This window comes from Ambystoma mexicanum, chromosome 7q (genome assembly GCF_040938575.1).
Source record: "Ambystoma mexicanum isolate Mex_15411 chromosome 7q, UKY_AmexF1_1, whole genome shotgun sequence".
Classification (NCBI taxonomy): domain Eukaryota; kingdom Metazoa; phylum Chordata; class Amphibia; order Caudata; family Ambystomatidae; genus Ambystoma; species Ambystoma mexicanum.
The window spans coordinates 622,066,382-622,084,431 of record NC_090941.1 but is presented as its reverse complement, the minus strand read 5'-3'; the positions used below and the strand labels follow the sequence as shown (position 1 = coordinate 622,084,431).

Sequence of the window (18,050 nt, the reverse complement as noted above, 5' to 3'; positions counted from 1 at the left end):
GCAGAAACTACAATGAAATGATGATCTGTTTATTTATATCTGAGAACACACCACATGTCTCTAACGGTAACTGGAATGGCCCAGGGTCCAAGTTATAGGCCTGAGCAAAGCGAAGGCCTTAAAGTCGGTCGCTGGTGCCATTATCAGGGCGAGACAGCCTGCGGCTGATGGTGTTATTGCTATTAGTACCCCAAATGTAAAAACCAGGGTGCTGATAGACATTTTATTGTGTCAATAAATGGGTGGCATAGTGTGTGACCCATTCGCCAACAAAAATACTCATTCAATATGGTCGCCATGTAAATGGAAGTCAGGGCTCCTTGTGCAGTCCCTCTTCCATTTCCATGGTGGCTGGGAGCAATGGGGCAGTGGTGTACGTGTGGCCCAGAAAAAAAGGTAATTAGGCGAGGAGGGAGAGCTGATGGGAAGTACAAGGAGACCGGGCAGGGGGTCGGGGGGCGCGAGTAGGAAGTTGGCAGAGTGAGGGTGAGCACCTGTCAGCTTGCTCTGTACATGGGCTTGGATTGTGAGATTTAGCCCATGATCCGAGCAACCAGAATAGATTCTGGCCCTCCCCAGGTGCTAATTAGCTACCAACAATGAATTGCATGGCAGTGGAGACTGTGCTTAGAGGTGTGCTTTCTACCTAAAATCACACCCGCTCCTCCATACAAAGGAATCAAGTGAGACCCCCTGGTCGAAAACACATTCATCCAATGAAATTCGAAAGCCTGGTCCAAGCACCCCACATTTACCAGGATTTGATGTTAGACACTCGTTTTTCCAAAGTCAAATCCTAAATTGTGTTCTTAACATGATGAGGGCAGACAACGTTTCTGATGCAGGCGCAATGCAGTGAAATCACTATATAATTAGGCAACAGCAATTTGCATCAAGCCAGGATGTGAATAGATGTGCATTAGTGTTACTTGAGGTCACAATATGAGAATAGGCAATGTTTGCATTTGTGGAAAAAAGTGCTGAATATGGGTGGAGCCTGGCCCAGTGGCAACGGGTCCCTTACTTTCTAGCAGAAAACGGCACACACATTAACATATGGCACGAAACATGAACATAAAATGTGGTTGGAGTGAGCGCAGGCGGACCTGCGAACACACAGGAGGATGGGAAAGTGACTGGGCCGCATTTGGGCTCTAGTGCTGGAGGGTTCAGGCCAGATCATGTGATAGGTGGGTGGGTGTTGAGCAATCCTCCGGTGCACTGGAGATGACAAAGGGCTCTGAGACCGTGTCAGCGTGTTGCAGCCGGGTGGACCTGTGATTAGTTCCACGGAAGAGGTCCTCCGTGCCCTGCTGTGCCTTAGGGTGGCTGGAAGGGTGCCTTCTCCTCATCCCACGATTATACAGTCTTTTTCTCGCCCACATTCTGGGATGAGTGTTTTTTTTTTAAACTTTAAATAGTTAATCAAAGCCACTCCTGCCCACTCTCTCTGGCATACCAATGCTTTATTCCAGAGATTTTCCCAGGGCTCGGCTGTGCTGGCTTTTGAACCATTTAGAAATGTGCTGTTTCTTCGGCCTTTCCCCTGGGCCTGCACCCGGGTCTTCATGGTGCTGTCCTGGATGGCAAGCAGTATCTATGTGTCTAAGCAGCTTGTCCTTCAGGTGTTCTAATTCTGTGGTTCCTAACGTCGCACTGCACTCACCAGCTCCTCTTCCGTTTTCCCATTTGTTTGTCAGCACTTGTACGGGTTGGGGTGAGGCTGGGCAAAGCCTTCGCAGCTGGCAATTCCAGGCTACAGTGGACCCCTTTCTTCTATTGCTCGCCTATATGTTATGTTAAGTTAAAAAGCGTTCATACTGCACCCTTCAAAACTGTAGTGGCCTTAATACCTGAGCATGTTGTGGTGTACCCGACCTTCTGCACTGTGGACAGGAAATGGAGAGAGGATAAGAGAAGGTGTACCATAGGAACGAGACAGAGAGAGAAATTGAAAGGTGAAAGGATGCTTAAAGGGAGGCTGTATGCTTGTGGCAGTGGGGCTGAATGTGGGGGCTGAATGTTTTTTATTTGATTGTTCTTTTATAACGCAGTGAGGGATTTCTAAGTACAGAATCGGAATTCGAACCTGTGTTGCGCCGCATTGTCTTGCTTCCAAGACAAACACGTTGCCCCTGAGCTATCCTTCCTCCCCTCCCTTAAGGTAGTGAACATGCAATCATGGATGTCTGACTCCCTGGGACTCCCACTGATTTCATACCTTTCATTTAAAGCTCTGGGGTATCTGTGGTTGCCACTGTACCTGGTCTTTTCCTTGACCCCCAATTGATAGTCGGAAGAAGTGCTCGCCTTTAAGGGGTCGCCATGCTGGAGTGCCTGATCATTTAAAAAGTTCGACCTGCCCAACTGATCGATCACTTAGTGAGGAACAGGCACCCACACTTACAAGGTGATAAGTGGACTGGGGTGGAGGGGGAATGAATGGTGGAGGGCATCCATGTAAGGTGGGGATGGGGCAGGGTGGGAGGGAACGGTGGGGTACATGGGGAGTCCAAGGGGCACGGATGAGTGTGATGGGGGCATCTCTGGAGAAGATGTGTGAAGGTGGACGGAAAGAGATGGAAGGGCAGTGTGTGGGTGGGGGTTACACTGGGTGGGTAACTAACACGGAGAAGTGGGCAGGTGCTGCAACACAGGGGGAGTGGGTGCGGGAGTCCATGGGAGCAATAAGGGGTAGATAAAAGGATTTCCGCTGAGTTTATTGGGGAAGAGGTTAAAGGGCAGAAGGGGAGTTGGAGGGTTTCATTTTGGGAGGGAAGGCAAGCAGTTGCATATGTCGACCAATTGGAACCGGCCAATATGCAACTGCTCACAGCCAATGATAGAGGCTGTGCGGTTGGGGTTAAGAAAAAGACCCGCCGTCCACATTGTGCAAGAAAAAGGACATGCAGAGCATGGGGTCCTGCTTGGCTGACTCTCCACCCTACACCCCCCACCCCCGTGTCCTCATTTGGGTGATCGTCTGGCTGGTCTGATTTATAGAGATGAGTGCCAACAAGTGAACTGGCTACTTAAATACAAAGGGCTAAGCAACCGTGTTTGCGGAAACTGCGTCTTCGGTTATATCCCCCGGAGAATGAATCCGCAGCCAACGTAATGTTCGTGTTATTGGAATACGCAACTATTCCATTTTCAAAACGAGGCGCATTTTTGTCACGCAAAAGCGTGCAGCCTTTTGCCGATTATGCTTCTGAGAAAGTTCACAGGTGTCAACGTCTCGGCAGACCCTGCTTGTGTACATACTTGAGCACAGAGGAGTGCTCTCACGTGGCTCACACTTGTTATGCTTTTGCGTGTCGGACGCACTAGTCAGCAGTTCCCGGGTAGCCTCGCAGCGAGAGGCAGCCAAGTGGGGGAATCGCACAGCTGTTGCGACTTCTCCATGCGAGGGAGGGGCGTTCCGTGAGAAATTACAGGCATGCGAAATACGAGTTCTGCACTGGGAATTTGATGTCATTAACAAGAGACTTGTAGTTTGAAAACCGTTTGCAGGAGTTGCACAGATCTATGAGAGGTAGCACCTAGAAGCACGTGGCTTCTCGTTATGAATGAGTGTAATGTAGCGCCCAATTGTCGCATTCAGACAGTAGTCGAAGTGTACGAAAAGAAGTAATGGAACGATGTTCCGTGCTGGCCTACCCTCGCTCCTCACACACCACATCATCGCTGCGCCCCCTCCCACGCGCAATACAAACACACAAACACATGGACCTGCTGTTTAAGGGAACGTTCAGTGCAGTGCACTGAAGTGCACGTTTCAACTTCTTCCTACACTTTTATTTTAAAACTAAACCATTCCGGGACAGTTTCTTTTGAAAATAAAAGTATGGGAGCACTGAAACTTGATTTTAAAAAGTAGAGGAGCGGTGCTCCCGCCCACTTCGACCACTGCATTCTAGCCACTTCTGCACTGGTTCGACCTAGAAAAAAGGGAAGATTAAACAAGGGGCGAGCATGCCAATGTGCTCTATTATCATTCGGGGAGGCGTTCGTAGAGAAATGGGCAATGGGCTGGGCTCTGATAGGACGTTAATAGGACCGAGGGTTCATACAGGGAATTTCGGAGGAATTGTTACACGGAGAAACAAGCACTGGCAAAGCTAATAAGTCTCATTTCATGTAGAGGAAGCGATTTCGCTGCAATGCCCCACAGGGAGTGCACAGATTGACTCAGCCCGACCTATTATGTTTGCCAATGCTTATTATCGTAGAGTTACCCTTGGCGACTTCTGAATACTTGGACGGCCACAAGTCATGCCACTGAGGGCTGCGTCTAGCTATCAGGTCATAGGTTGCGCAAAACTAAAATACACCACTTTGCAAAAACGATCTGTAGGTGTAAGTATTCTCCTATAATATTTTGAAGAGATTCATTCACTCAAATATATTAGAAGTTGCAGCTGAAAGATTCCACTCGCATGGAAAATGGTCACTGAATAGCAGTGCTTGAGGTACATATTTACTGGGGGAACCATCTCATCCTTGGAGGGGTGGGGAATGGGGCGTATTCCCAGGCCAGGTTATGCAGTACAGTATCTCTTCATAGGACCAAAAACTGGCTTTTTGCATAAAAGCAAAGAGCATTATGGGAACATAAGTATGTCCAGAATTTGACATTTTAAGCATGTGTTGTTGTGATTCGGTAAGAAACCGTTTTGAGCTGATAATGGAAGTTGGGCGCTGCAGTTTTAATTGGTCATACTAATTATCCTAACAAAGAAATGTCTCTAGATTGTAGGACATATATACCAGCCTGGACAGCAAGAACAAGTATTTGAGGCTTTGGTTGTTAATGTATTCAGTTGCCCATGCCAAGTTTACAGTTTACTGAAACTGTGGGCCTCATTACAACTCTGGCGGTAGCCGTGCCCTTATTAAGGGCACGGCTGCCGCCGGAGTTGCATTTTTTCTGGCACCCGCGAATGAGCAAGAACCGGGTCATGCCGAGCTTGGCGGACCCGGTAATTGCCCATTTGCGGATGCCGGAATCAAGGGCTTCCCGATCCCCATTCTGCCCCATAGGGCAGAATGGGGATCGGGAGGTCGGATGCACCGGCACATACAGAGTTGTGCCGGTGCAACCGATGTGCTCTGCTCGAGGGTGCCGTTACACCCGCCAGGAAAATCCTGGTGGGTGAAACGGCACCGGCAAGCATAGCACGTAGTATGGCGGTCCGGGAATAAACGGTACCGGCATGCTTAGTGCTACCATAGTTCCCGGACCGCCATGCTTGTAATAAGGCCCTGTCTGTTGAAACGTGGGTGTGTGATAACTCGACTTCAGGACCGGTCTTGCTGGAAGTATCCTGTTCTGAAGCTGAGTTGTCACACACACAAGCAACCAGTGCGTCATTTCAGAAGACTCAGCAGTGCCGCAGAGTCTTCTGAAAGCCACTTGCTTTTTGAAGCACGGGTGTGAGTGTCGTGGGCAAGCCCCTGGGTCTGGGGACAGGGCAACAAGACATGATTTGCCAGAACCCTGCTATGTCTTGCCGGAACCCCACTCCATCATATTCCGGTCTATTTCCTGAGCTGCTGAATAGAAAAATCATCACAACGTTGCTAAATTCAAACAACAAAAACATTGGTATGATTGCCCTTGCATTTCAAGCGGTCGGCGAAAATGCTGTTTAAGTTAAAACACAATGGCCCATTAAAAGGCACATTTAAAGGCACTTTCGATACCAGTGAGCGAATGGTTATGGGTTGGAGGCCTTTTTGTATATTGCAGCAACATTGAAATGTAGGATTAAAGTGGAAAGATATCAATGTATCAAACAACATGGAACCAAATGAAGCTGTAAACTGCTTTACTGCGAAGCATAGGGCTAACGATGTACTGTGTGAGCACTACCTATTGCACAGGATGGAGCTCATGACACCATTTATAATTTCATAAACAGTTTCCATAGCTTCTACAAAATGGCCAGCATTGTATAGCTTTCAGCATGATGCACTGTATGCAACACAGAGCGGCTCTTTGACATCAAAGCCATTCTACATGCTGGTGCAACCTCTGTCTAGCCAGACCTAATATCAGTGCATGGTTGGGATCATCGGGGAATGGAGTGGTGAGGAGGACCAATGCTGGTTAATAATTGGGCGCCAATTAGTGTTATTGTCAGTTGTAAGGAGGTTATAGTCTGGGCAGGGATGTATTTACTCTTTTACTCTGGTAAAACAGTCCTCTACATTCGAATGTTAAATGCCTTCTGTATTTAACATTTTCTGAAAGGTGAGGTAGTTGGGCTAGTTAACTTGTGATTGAGGGAATTGTACAATTTGCAGCCATGGTATGAGGAATTCGACCATCTGCACGGTGGGCGTCCGCTCGCCTGGCCTTTTTAAAATTTTAAATGAAATTAAGTAATGGTAGATCAACCTCTGGAAAATGTGTGTGGCTAATCGGCACACATTTTCCTATGCTCACTGCATGACATATGCATATACCTGTGTACTCTGAGTTGACACAGCCTCCCCTGCCATATTTAGTTGGGATCTGATAGGAGGAGTACACTATGCATCTCCAGAAGGGGGAGGACCAAACCTTCCCCCCCGTCATGGCCAGCCTGATTAACTGACAAAGGCACCATGAAACGATCCTGTTCTTTTGTTGGGCACTGTAGCTGGTGGCAGCGCTTTGCATACTAATCAGAAAGTAACTCAAACAGTACCACATGGGGCCTGGCTACAGAAGCTAACAAAGGAGATAGGAAACCCCAACAACTTTTTAAATGCAACTGTGTCAACCTGATGCCAGCTCCCGGCCTCAGTCCCAGACATGACATTTCACTGTCAATCGATACTGTGTGTTTACAGTTGTAATCCCTGCAGGGGAACCCTATTCAGAAGGTACGAGTATGTAATACGACGGAGCCAGCAAGTCTGGTCTCGTCGCATCATCAAGGGAGACCTGCCACTTTAATCAGGAATCAGAGCTCCATTAACCAACGGGGCCCTTTGATCCACAACAGACAGAAAGATGGGTGGGACTTAGTATTACATGTTTTCCCCCCTTTACCTTTTCTGTTGCAAAGCAATCTGGTTATGACCTCAAGCATATAGGAGATTGTTGGAGGGGACCCAGGATTGGTTCATTAAGGTAGGCTTAGCCTACACCAATCACTGTGGTCCATTTGGCTTTAAAAGAGGGCCAAGCCCCTCTTTTGGCAGATCATCTGAAGACTTTGCAAGCAGTAAAACGAGAACTCAGCATTGGACCCTAGGCTGAAGGTACAGTCTTCCTTAAAACATTCACCAGTGAAGGAAGGCCAGGACCTCCATGTGGGAAGCACGATCCCTCCCCTAAACATCTCCCATGGAACAGTGGGAGACACCAAATCGAGAGAACCCTCCAGCAGCTCTAGAAACGGTACCCAGCCAGCACACAGCGTGCCCTGCTAGGCTCTGCCGCAAGCTTTCTAGGTGGGAAGTGCCAGAGAGTCTCTGAACCCTAAGCCAAGTACAAGGCAGTCACCTGCAACTCACTCCTCAGCATTGGGCTATACGCCTTAAAGGATGACACAAGCCCAGTGAAGAAGCTAGGAGGAGTGCATTGACGAGCATCTACCGATGTCTGCCTGAAAGGACCTTTTCGGGCCAGTTGAGCCCCTCGAGCTGCACCGCTGACTGTTGTTACGCCACAGTCACTTAAAGCCATCTGATATGTCTCAACCAATGCTTCAGAACGCAGACCAGCACTGAGACAGCGATTCCTGACCCTGGGCCGCCGTGTAGGCCAGCCTGCAGCTGCCTGTCCAGCTTTGATCGCCGGACTGCCTGCTGCCTGATACCCGCAGCTGTCTCAGATTTGGAACTCTGTCGCAGAAGCTGCAAAGTGCCCTGAAACCGACTCGACCCTGTCTAGCACCAAGAGCTCCTGCAGCACAAGGTACATTGTGGTTCTGTCCCCGTGGTCCTTCTTCAAAGGCCCCTAGTGACATTTTACAACCCATTGCTCCCTTTGGGCTGAAACCAAGTACCTTTGAACTGTTGCAGTTATTTACTTTAGCTACTACCGTCCTGTCATTATCCAGAGTGCATCCCTTTTCCTTCTTTGGAACTGTCTGTCCTCTGCATTCCTTTACAGGGTGGGTTGTATTTGTAGTGTGCTATAAATGCCTGTTGTGATAATAATAAAGTAGATTTGTGTATGCAACCTTGACTGGATTATCCCTTTTATCATTAGGTAATATTTGTTTTTTCACTTTGTTGCAACTAACCAACGATTCACAACCTTACAGAGATAAGCCTGCCATTCCGTCCATGTTACCACCATTGGACAAGGAGGCTTATAATTTGCTTGTGTTTCCAATCTGTTCGGATCCTTTCTGGTGTACTAGACGTGTGGGGCTAATTGATGGTTTAGAAACCGATATTCATCCCTGGACCACTGGTGCCCCAGAAGTTGATTCGTCCCACCTCGAACACAAACAGCAGTCATCTGAACTTATGTTGACACTGCAGTTGTTTTTCAACCCTGCTGAGTGCAGGTTCCTAGATGGGATGTAGGTGGGGGTCAGTTTCTGGAAGCAACCTAGGCCTTTATTTCAAAAAGCCTTGTGTATAGGATTTTTTAATGTAAATCTTAAGTGTACAGGTTGCCAGGGACATGGTTATTTTTCTTCAAGTTTAGGGCCATTCTCACTGTCTGATTACACACCCTTTGTAGCCTGTCTGTCAGCTTCCATAGATATAACAAAAAAGGAAAAGACACCTTCAGGATTCTCACACAATGTAATTTCTAAAATTGAGAAGAAAATCATGGAAGAGTGGGTGGATTGGGTCAATGCTACTTAGTACCCAAAAGGCAAAGGCAGTCCACATTAATTGAAGTCCTGCTATGTTTAAATATACCCCCTCCACTCACCTAGGTGTAGGAGAGACAGAAGTAGCAGGTGGCTCAACAACCACTTTATTCTTTCCATATTAAAAGTGCTAAGGGCGTCTATGTTTGTCCTGAATTCGCATAAGATTTTAGGGTCTGCCAACTCCCATAGTTAGGTGCTACAAGAAATTGTGTCGACAAATTTATACAGCATTTCGGAGAAACTACAAAAGACAGGCACAAGCATTCGCAAGATCTTCCAGGCTGTACCGACTAACCCTCAACGATGAGATCTCTGTAAGAGTATTTAGCATTTTTTTATCATGCAGCACCACTGCATGGGTTTGGCGCATTGCTATAATGCGCTACAGCAAGGCATGTGTTGCCAGTGTGACATGGACATCTAAATGAAAACAGGCTATTCAGTCAAAAACGATTTCTACATCTAAAATGCAAATAATTTTTTTTTCACAGTTAAAAGCATATTTTTTTTTCTCACCTGAAATTCCTCTGTTGCAGGAGACACATTTGAGGATTAATGAACTAACCTCATTAACAATACTAACGATTCTAACTCATTAATAATATTATGTGTTCTCCAGTGCAAAATGAAATGGAAAATGACAGGCTCTGAAAGTCATTTTAAACGCGCATCCAGATTTTTTTCTCTTCGCTTCTATCTGCGCTCTGTCCACAGTATTTGCAGGAAGCAAAGACTCGAATAAGCAGGAAATCAGTTTGGTTACAGTTGCAACTGTATAAGCCAAGCCATTGTTAAAGAAGGAGGAAAGGACATGATAGAATTTCATTGTTTGAACTCGTTTGGCAGGCTGTAACAGAGCTTTGCTAATGAATCTAGGGGAAGAAGGGAGGAGAAGACATTTTACACAGCTGGGAGAAAGACCTGGTTGGTGGCTGGGGATTTTCCTGATTGAAAAATCAGATCCCAGTGCACTGCTGCAGAGACTGGGAATTCCAGTCAACAAGCCCCGGTTTGAGTGACGGCAGATGCTCGTCCTTGCTGGGGTGATGTAAGAAGAATTCATTGAACTACTTCCAGAAGGCGACCAGCCGACGAATTTCACATGCTGAACAGGCCTGGTAATTATATTACAGAGTGTGGGGGCAGTGTGTATGTGTGTGAAACTATTCAGTCAACGTGGAAGAGGGAACTCCAGTGTTTTATCAACATGTTTAATTTTGCGAATTGAATATGTTCTCGCCGCTCTCTTCTCATTTTGTTACAGATAAGGTTGTTACTGTGCAATTTCCATTTATTTCTGTAAAAAGAGTAAGATCGTGTTGAAATGCAATTTTTATAATACACAAAAAATATATGAAAGCAGACGGGCAGTGTGTTTTATTTTTCTCTTTTATTTGTGCATCTACCATTTCAGCACTGATAATATGGGGAGAGGTTTAGACAGTGCAATTGTCATTTTTAAGCTAGCTAAAAATAAGACTTAGCGGTAGCTGTGTGCATGATTCCATTTAGTATATAAGTGTATGTTTTCTGAACGGAACATAATAATAATATAATGAAATAGACTACTGCTGGAGGTACATGAGTCAGCAGAAAGAGAGGCTCTGGACATAGTTCACCGATGTAGATAAGTTGGTGATAAATACCGCATGTCAGCTCGCTGCCGTAGATAAGTCAGTGAGGACAGCCCATGGTGGCACTCCAATTGAAAATGTGGTGTTCCTGAAATGTAAGCCTGAGGCCTCTCTAGTGATCACACGAACAAACTAAGCAAATATAAGGGGTTCTGGATATTGGGGCCACATATAAAACAAAGGAATTATGCTCACCAGAAATACCACCAATAACGCATACCAACATAATGTATACCACTAAATGTATCAGTGTGCTGAAATAATGTTTGTATACTGTAGTACTATATACCAAATCTAATCTGAATGCAAAGAGTGATTATTACTGAATTATTTTCATTTTGGCGGTAAGAAAATACCGCTAGACCCCAAATCTATTCAAAATACCCAACATATTTATGGTGCATTGCAGGCCGGGAAAGTTATCATAGAGCACCTACTGGGCGTAGCAAGTGTGTCTCACACTGCTATCTGTACATTAAAGGGAACCCATTTCATAATAACAGTGTGTCACCAAAACGAATTTCAGAATGTCACAAAGGGAAACCACATTCTCAGACCTAGTGCAATATTTAGAGGCAAAGTTGTTTGCACACGGGACGTGGTCATCAAACAGTACCTCAGAATGGCATGACCGCATTCAGGGTGAGGTGCAGAAAGAAAAACTAGACAATATTTTTGCAGAAGGCAGCATAATTCAGGTCTGCCTTACAAGGTTATTGAATGCAGCCGATAAAAGTGCAGAGAAAGACTGTTTAATACGGCTATGCACCAAAATATGGTTTATTTTGAATAGGTCCCTGCGAATGCAAGAAAATGATACCCAGCTAATTAACAGGTTAAAGACTGACTTAGATGGGGCAAGTAAAAAAGAGGAGATGTTAAGAACAGAATTAGAAGGATGTCAGAAAGACATGCAATTAAAATGCAGAGATTTTGATATTCAGTTGTCCAAAAGCAAGAAAAAGTTTGAAGACAGTGAGCAAGAATTGGTACACTTAAAAGCCTTAGTGGATCACATTAGACAGGATAAAGATGAGATTGTTTCAGAAATGCAGATTTTACAAAAAGAACATTTTGAAAAAGAAAGTGATCTCCAAGGTGCAGAGCAAGAAATGGTTAAAATGATTCAAGAAAGAGACAAGAGAAACAAAGAATTCAATGAATGCCAAATGCAAATGTGCGACATGCAGGAGGTAATAAATAAAATGAGTGATGAAAACAACTATCTGCAAAATGAAGCACACAGGCTCCTTAAAAAGTGCAAAGACTTAGAACAGCAAATGTGCATTCCCAGGTCCCAGGAGAGGCGGCAGGGTACTACATTCAATGGAGTGGAGGTGAATTCTAGTTCTGCCCAAAGAGCTAGTGCTCCAGTGACTGGGCCGGTGACTGAACTTGGTTGCAGCGCCCTTGGGGGATTTGATACTCCCATTGGGGGCAGCCACCAATCCCATACACCTGGAACCAGGATTGAGTCACCAAGTAGTGCAATTCCATGCATTGCAACAAGTAGCCCCATAAAAATAATGAAATCTATTAAAGCTCTGATCAAACCATTTAAAAAAGGAGGGGAATGCTGCATTGAGGATCACTTAGAAGCGGTTCATGACATTTTTAAAGCACTCCAGATACCTAAGGAACAGTACAGACAATATTTTCATTTAACTTTAGATGCTCCGATGGCCAGCATCATACGGGGATTAAATGAACAGCAGAATATGACATGGGTGGAGTTTGAAAAAGAAATTAGGCGTCATTTTTCTCCTTTCTAGTCATTACAGGAGGCAAAGAAAGTTGCTTACACACTTACTGCTGGGCCTAATACATCCCATCGCCAGTTTTTACAAGACTTAAAAAGAGCATTTTCTCGCTTTGATGTATCTTTTGACCCCAATTCTAATGAATTTAAAACCGCCTACTTCTATGGGCTACAGAAAGACATCATATCCCAATTGGTTCATGAATTTGATCGTGACAAGTCCCTTGAGTGGATTGTGCATCAAAGCACAAAACTATATGAGGTACTCTATTGTCAGGGTAGAGAAAGTGATAAAATGAAAGATACTAGACCTAAATCTAAAGAACCCTCAGCAACAGTGATGGAAATCAGGTCAGCCAAAATGTCCCTTGAGTCTGCTCAAAGTCCAGGTAAAAATAATTTGGCACCTGAACAAAGGGTTAATCAACAAAGGTCATCACACTCTGCACCAATGTTTCAATCACATGATCCTAGTAATAGGGAGAGCTACATCACTCCTAGGTATTTAGGAGATAGGCCCTGGGCAGGCTATCGGCCTGATATGTCAGGTATGAACCATAATCAGAAACATAATCAAGATCAAAGAAATGATGGTCCCTACCAGACATTGGGGACACAGAGCAAATTTGATCTCAACACCATGATATATGGTAATCCGGATAGACCCCGATATGTGGATCGATTTGCTGATAATGGGAATCAACATAGGGGTCAGTACCCACAATATGAGAGACAGGACATGAGACAGAACATGAATTATACTCCACGTCGGTACAATGATTCCCCACCAGGGGACTACAACCAAAGGATGGGTGCAACCCGCTCCCCTCCACAAATGAATCAAGAGTTCAGAAACTATCCCATTAGAAATCCCTCACCTGAGATAGATCCAATCAGGGAGAAAGCAACCAATATCGATCTAGGCCACAGAGGGAGGATTCTAGAGAGATGGAAAGGTTCCAGTGCCTTGAGGCCCAAGTGAAAATGTTGGCTGAACAAATAGGGAAGCTTTGTACAGCACAAAAACAGTCATCAAAGGAGGGGGCTGATGGCCATAGCAATGACCGGGGGGCTTCTTCTGAAAAGTGACTAAGTACTCATGATACCTACAGCGCCGAAAAGACAGATTGCTCTGATGTAATTTCGCATAATGAAAATGCCAGTAAATGAACATGTAACAGAAAGTGCAAATACTTCTAAAAGAGAGGTACGGTTTAACCTGGAGTTAAATCAAACATTGGAGATTTGTACAAATGAAATAAGAAAACCAGAAACTCCAAGAGAACAAAGAGACAGATTTAAGAAAAATGACTCATGCATGGGGAATACCAGTAAACAGGGAGTAAGTGGGGATGCTATGATTTCTTCCCTGGGCAGTCAAAACAATGACCAAACACAGGCAGAAAAAGGAAATACTCCAAAGGAGGGTACATGCCAATCACCTGAAGAATTCTTTGAGCCACATATTTTTGAAGAGGCTTAAAGGGCTGGTACCACACTAAATGATCACAAATGCACAGAATTAAACAATGACAGATTGCTGAATGATGTTGTTACACATGTTCAGTTGGAGGGTTGTAATGTGGCCTCTGATGATACCTGGATGGATAGGCAAACAGTGGCCACACTCCAAAAAACCTCAGATCATGGAGAAATGAATAAAGTCTCTCGCGCAGAAATGGGTAAAAAGGAGGGAAAAATGTCTTTCCACTTGCCAATGTGCTTAGCCAAAAGTGAAAAAGGCCTGAGAAAGTTGAGTCCTGAAATCAGTAAGAATTCACACTTCTTATGTGTATTAGAGGAAGTTGAGGACAGGTATCATGCTCCCATCACTGTAGAAGAAAAATGCCAAACATTTGCAATGATTGACACTGGCGCACAGGCCACAATTATGTCCAAGGAGCTGGTAAAGAGTATCAATGAAGGGAGATCCCCACAGAATCAGATCACAGTGAAGGAAAATCAAGGTCCAGTGCATAACCTTAATGGGGAGGAGGTGCCCATCATAGGTGTAACTGAGGTTGACATAAAAATAGGAAAGCATAGAATGAAACAAGAGGTATTGATCACATCTATTTGTGAAATTCCATTTCTGATGGGGACAGATTGCCTGAAAAGATTGTCTCCTCTCATAGATGGGGTGAATGGAGTGCTGTGGTCCTTAACCAAAAAAACCATTGAGACCTAAGAAACTAAAATCACAAAACAGCAACATAAATGAATGTTACACCGTTGCCAAAACAAATGATGCTGTGGAGGTATATCTCCAGAATAGTTGCATACCTAGTGTCACTGTTATATTAATGTGTCGAGACAAAATGCAGAGCGACAATGAAAAACTACCTGTACAAATATACTTGGACCCAAGGGAAAATGGGCAGATCGCCATAGATGAGCACACATTATGTTTTTATTTAAAAGAAAAGATATGCAAACTAAATTTTACTCCTAAAGCAGATTCAGAAAAACACATTACCACTCTTGCTGAAATACACATGGAAGATGAGCAACCATGGGTTCATGTTGGCATAAATGACTGTTTTAAAACAATAAAAGCCACTTTAGCGCTTGAACAGGAGAGGAGCTTCATTAATGAGAAATTGTTGCAAAAAATAATGGAGAGGGAGGAAATCCCGAAATTTAGGATTAAAAACCAATATGTTTCTGGGTTGGACAGTCCAGACTTTGAAAACCGGATTGCAGGCAGGTGCATGCCTAAAATTAGCATTGGGCAGAAAACAATTTACCATAATGTATGGATAGTGAGTGGAGCACAAAATGATTTTTACATAGAAATCTGGAAAGGGCTGCTGACAGTGCTAAAACATATTATGATAAAAAGTCAACAGTAAAGGAATATTGTGTGGGGGATCAGGTGTATAAATTTCATTTTGGAAAAAGTAAACAGAAAAATTCCAAATTCCTAGCAGCCTGGCAGGGGCGGTGAAACAGCAACGGAACAGTTTGTGCATGTAAACCAAATCAAGCCATGTCATCCAAGACATGAGATAAAAAATCTGGAGCGTGTAGAAACAGATAAAGTCCCTTGAACACAAAAAGGTAAAATAAATGGGTACAGTCAGGAGGCAGTGACAGAGAAGTTAAATAAAGATGGTTGATTATAATGGCAAATAAACACTGTAATATATGTAAATATATATATAATATAAAAAAGAAGCTGAAGTTTATGGAGTCGGTGTGCAGAATGAAAATGCATTAAATATTGAATGTTGTTTTATGTATGCTTGTTCTCTATAACCTGTGCTTAATTTCAGAAGGCGAAAGAAAAAGGGGAAAATGTTTTACAAAGCATGTTTTATTTTTGGCAAAAGAGTGAAGTTAGTATTGTGCTATATACTTAATCTGTTTCTTTTCTATTTGATTTAGAATATTAACATATTTGTACCGGAGGTCACGGGAGACGATGGAGTCCTGGAGTCCCCTGGATGAAGATCGAATGATGCCTGCCTCCGGGTGGAGGTGAAGACAAAATAACCAGAATGCCAAAGAAAAGATGACTTCTATAGAAAAGGATCCAAGAGTACCAAGATGGAAGAACACCCGAATCAGCCAAATGATGTGACATCGCTGGTCGGGACATATCAGAGGCAGACAAGTGTCCTGGCGTATGGAGTTCCACGTATTTATTATTTTAATTAATTATTTTAATCTGTTATGTTAATTCTTTGTTTTAGTTATTTGTTTTATCTTATTGTTTTTGATTGACTTCAAGTATAAAATTGAAGCACTGAACTATGGACACTTCCATTGGGAAGGAACATATGGACCCAAAGATGAATTTTGATATTATGTTGATTGGACAGTGGTTTTTCAACTTTTTCGTTTTCGCATGTGAATATTCATTTTGTTGGATTGCTACATTTTAAAAGAAGGAAGGGAGCAAGTTGATTTTCCTCTAATTATGGCTTGGACTGCCAAATTCTCAGAAAAAAGGAGGGAATATGTAAGAGTATTTAGCATTTTTTTTCATGCAGCACCACTGCATGGGTTTGGTGCATTGCTATAATGCGGTACAGCAAGGCATGTGTTGCCAGTGTGACATGGACATCTAAATGAAAACAGGCTATTCAGTCAAAAACGATTTCTACATCTTAAATGCAAATAATTTTTTTTTTCACAGTTAAAAGCATATATTTTTTTTCTCACCTGAAATTCCTCTGTTGCAGGAGACACATTTGACAATTATTGAACTAACCTCATTAACAATACTAACGATTCTAACTCATTAATAATATAAAATGTTCTCTAGTGCAAAATGAAATGGAAAATGACAGGCTCTGAAAGTAATTTTAAACGCGCATCCAGATTTATTTTTCTTTGCTTCTATCTGCGCTCTGTCCACAGTATTTGCAGGAAGCAAAGACTCGAATAAGCAGGAAATCAGTTTGGTTACAGTAGCAACTGTATAAGCCAAGCCGTTGTTAAAGAAGGAGGGTAGGACATGATAGAATTTCATTGGTTGAACTCGTTTGGCAGGCTGTAACAGAGCTTTGCTAATGAATCTCGGGGAAGAAGGGAGGAGAAGACATTTTACACAGCTGGGAGAAAGACCTGGTTGGTGGCTGGGGATTTTCCTGATTGAATAAGCAGATCCCAGTGCACTGCTGCAGAGACTGGGAATTCCAGTCAATAAGCCCCGGTTTGAGTGACGGCAGATGCTCGTCCTTGCTGTGGTGATTTAAGAAGAATTCATTGAACCACTTCCAGAAGGCGACCAGCCGGCGAATTTCACATGCTGAACAGGCCTGGTAATTATATTACAGAGTGTGGGGGCAGTGCGTATGTGTGCGAAACTATTCAGTCAGCGTGGAAGAGGGAACTCCAGTGTTTTATCAACATGTTTAATGCTGCGAATTGAATATGTTCTCGCCGCTCTCTTCTCATTCTGTTACAGATAAGGTTGTTACTGTGCAATTTCCATTTATTTCTGTAAAAAGAGTAAGATCGTGTTGAAATGCAATTTTTATAATACACAAAAAATATCTGAAAGCATACGGATAGTGTGTTTTATTTTTCTCTTTTATTTGTGCATCTACCATTACAGCACTGATAATATGGGGAGAGGTTTAGACAGTGCAATTGTCATTTTTAAGCTAGCTAAAAATAGGACTTAGCGTTAGCTGTGTGCATGATTCCATTCAGTATATAAGTGTATGTTTTCTGAACGGAACATAATAATAATATAATGAAATAGACTGCTGCTGGAGGTACATGAGTCAGCAGAAAGAGAGGCTCTGGACATAGTTCACCGATGTAGATAAGTTGGTGATGAATACCACATGTTAGCTCGCTGCCGTAGATAAGCCAGTGAGGACAGCCCATGGTGGCACTCCAATTGAAAATGTGGTGTTCCTGAAATGTAAGCCTGAGGCCTCTCTAGTGATCACACGAACAAACTAAGCAAAAATAAGGGGTTCTGGATATTGGGGCCACATATAAAACAAAGGAATTATGCTCACTAGAAATACCACCAATAACGCATACCAACATAATGTATACCACTAAATGTATCAGTGTGCTGAAATAATGTATGTATACTGTAGTACTATATACCAAATCTAATCTGAATGCAAAGAGTGATTATTACTGAATTATTTTCATTTTGGCGGTAAGGAAATACCGCTAGGCCCCAAATCTATACAAAATACCCAACATCTCTGGAAGAATGCAACAGCTTTCCAAATTAAAAGGGCAGTCAGCTGGCACCGAACCACCAAGGCGCTGGTAATTAGGCCATAACTGGTTTGGAAGTAAACTCTTCTAGAAAAAATGTAAATGAGATCCATCTGACCCAGCAATGGTTAC

General features: G+C 43.5%; 1 protein-coding gene and 1 long non-coding RNA gene across 3 annotated transcripts in view; one reads left to right on the top strand and one right to left on the bottom strand.

Moving 5' to 3' along the window:
* Nucleotides 1-17,237, top strand: part of LOC138528851 (uncharacterized) — a 28,619-nt gene extending 11,382 nt beyond the window's left edge. The window contains exon 2 of the long non-coding RNA XR_011284267.1: nucleotides 15,612-17,237. This is a non-coding gene — a long non-coding RNA (uncharacterized lncRNA). The remainder of the gene's footprint in view (nucleotides 1-15,611) is intronic.
* STARD13 (StAR related lipid transfer domain containing 13) overlaps nucleotides 1-18,050 on the bottom strand; it is a 634,151-nt gene that overhangs the window by 275,289 nt on the left and 340,812 nt on the right. The gene's annotated exons all lie outside the window — the stretch shown is intronic.